This window comes from Penaeus monodon, chromosome 11 (genome assembly GCF_015228065.2).
Source record: "Penaeus monodon isolate SGIC_2016 chromosome 11, NSTDA_Pmon_1, whole genome shotgun sequence".
Lineage (NCBI taxonomy): Eukaryota > Metazoa > Arthropoda > Malacostraca > Decapoda > Penaeidae > Penaeus > Penaeus monodon.
In genome coordinates, this window is record NC_051396.1 from 10,696,275 (window position 1) to 10,698,774 (window position 2,500).

Here is a 2,500-nt window from a genome sequence, read left to right on the forward strand (position 1 = left end):
GAGGGGTTATTTCATGCGCGGGAAGTTTTCCTTTTCTTCATCTCTTTCCCTTTCTTTTTTTATCGAAAGCTGGGTAATTTCACGAAGTATATGCGAAAGGCATGGCAAAGTCAAAACTATGTAAAAAAAAAAAAAAGGCTTGCAAATTATCCTAAACAAATGTGGGATATTATTACTTTCTGGCACCATGTTGTGCACCCCCACGCAACGAGAAGGGCTCTCACATTGCCCCGTTTGCTTGTGGCGGTTCAGAGCGACAAGGCAGTCAAGTCTCGCCTTCGTCGGGTGCGCGATGATGATTACGACGCTTTCATTACCTTTCACTGTAATAATGATGACGAAGATGATGATGATAATAATAATAATAATAATAATAATAATAATAAAATAATAATAATAATAATAATAAAATCAGGATGTTTCAATCTATAGTTCGCCTCTAAGGTACATTCCTGTCCTGTACGGATGGAAGAGCTGCCTCGAAAGTTTTAATAATAGCCTCTGAAAGCCAGGTGACGCGGCTGACCAATTTGTCCAAACAGTCTGACCCGCTTGTTACATTAATTCTACTCTGGAATATACAAGGTGTTTAAAGATCCTCAGAGCGCCTTTGGAGTAAATGTTGAAAATATTACCACGTTTGATCTACTTACTGAAACCAAAAGGATAGAAATAGATGATTGATTAATTGTGACTAATGATGATACCTGTGTAATAAGCTTAGATTCGACTTAACAATCATACACACCATTAGGAGTGGTTATTATTCAAGCAGCAATATACTTACACGGCAGATGAATGAAAAGAAAAATGAAATAATTTTAATATCTGCAAGGTAACCAGGATATGAAATGCAGGGATAAGTTCTACTTGCGTTTGTTACCCAATATCTTTTTGCACAATACACTAGCTTGCACATTACAGTACGATGGCTCCTAAGGTAAAGAGAGAACGAACACCTCCCTTAAGAATATTGTCGATTATACGCGTCTGTACACCTCGTTGTCGATTAAAAACTGTAACTCACCTTGTTGTCGATTATAAGCGTCTGTAACTCACCTTGTTGTCGATTATAAGCGTCTGTAACTTGCCATGTAGTTAAACCTTGGATTATGCAGAGTCACGATGATGAATGCGTATATAATGTTGTCCTAGATTTGCTTCTCTGCCACCGCCCATCCTTGACCGTCTTTTCAGGTTCCACAGACAAACATCTCTCGTGGCTTCTTTCTCGCCTTCTCTCCCTCTCTCTCTTCTGTCTGTCTGTTTGCCTCTCTGCTTCTGTGTGTCTGTTTCTCTCTCTCTCTCTTCTGTCTGTCTGTTTGCCTCTCTGCTTCTGTATGTCTGTTTCTCTCTCTCTCTCTTCTGTCCGTCTGTTTGCCTCTCTGCTTCTGTATGTCTGTTTCTCTCTCTCTCTCTTCTGTCTGTCTGCTTGCCTCTCTGCCTCTGTATGTCTGGTTTCTCTCTCTCTCTCTTCTGTCTGTCTGTTTGCCTCTCTGCTTCTGTGTGTCTGTTTCTCTCTCTCTTCTGTCTGTCTGCTTGCCTCTCTGCTTCTGTGTGTCTCTCTCTCTCTCTCTCTCTCTCTCTCTCTCTCTCTCTCTCTCTCTCTCCCTCCCTCCCTCCCTCCCTCCCTCCCTCCTCTCTCCTCCCTCTCTCTCTCTCTATCTATCAATCTCAGCCTTTTATCTATTATAAATAGATAACAGGTGTATATGCATGTAAGTGTATATTTATATACACACACAAGCACACACATATCTGTCTGTATCTATCCATCTCTCTATCTGTCTCTCTAAATATCTGTCAATCTATGTATGTATCTATCCGTGTATCGGTCTGTCTCTCTGTCCATTTATTTATATATGTACACGAATGTATTTACGCACATAACGCCTCGCCCGGCCTCAGGCACGATGATCCCCGAGAGCGGCGGCATGTACTGCTACCTGCACGAGGCCTTTGGCGCCCTGCCGGCCTTCCTCTACATGTGGGTGACGACCGTGATCAGGAACTCTGCAGGAGCGGCCATCGTCGCCCTCACCTTCGCCAACTACCTCCTGCAGCCTCTGTTCCCCGACTGCGAGGCCGTGTCGGACGCCGCGACCAGACTCATCGCTGCCGTTCCTTATCTGTGAGTACCTGCGGGTTTCGCGTCCCCTCCTTGCTTTCCTCTCGTGATGTTTTCTGTCTTCGTTTCCGTCTCTTTCTGTGAAATATTTCGTTGTGATTTATTTTTTTTTCTTACAACTATTCCCTTACGTTGCCTTTAACCAAGAATCCTTCCTGAGCCTCTAATATCAACCATTCAAGTATGCACGCGAGGCGTATTTCTCAATCAATCAATCACTTCAAACCAGCCACAACCAAGCATATAAAATCCCCGCATTCCAATCGTCCAGTTAGTCTATCAGTTGATCTGAAATGTGGCCGCCGCCCCTTCCTTCCCAACGCCCTCCCTCAGGTTTCCTCTCGTGGATCAACTGCGTGAACGTGCGGTGGG

At 43.8% G+C, this 2,500-nt stretch overlaps 1 protein-coding gene across 2 annotated transcripts in view; it reads left to right on the forward strand.

Moving 5' to 3' along the window:
* LOC119578742 (large neutral amino acids transporter small subunit 1-like) overlaps nt 1–2,500 on the forward strand; it is an 8,690-nt gene that overhangs the window by 1,539 nt on the left and 4,651 nt on the right. The window contains exons 3-4 of one of the 2 annotated variants that reach the window (XR_005229208.1): nt 1,909–2,131; nt 2,462–2,500. The exon at nt 2,462–2,500 is cut by the window's right edge and continues 187 nt beyond it. The gene's annotated coding sequence lies outside the window, so the exon portion shown is untranslated. Of the gene's footprint in view, nt 1–1,908; nt 2,132–2,461 lie in introns of those variants that run through there. The other variant, XM_037926353.1, reaches the window with a different exon arrangement.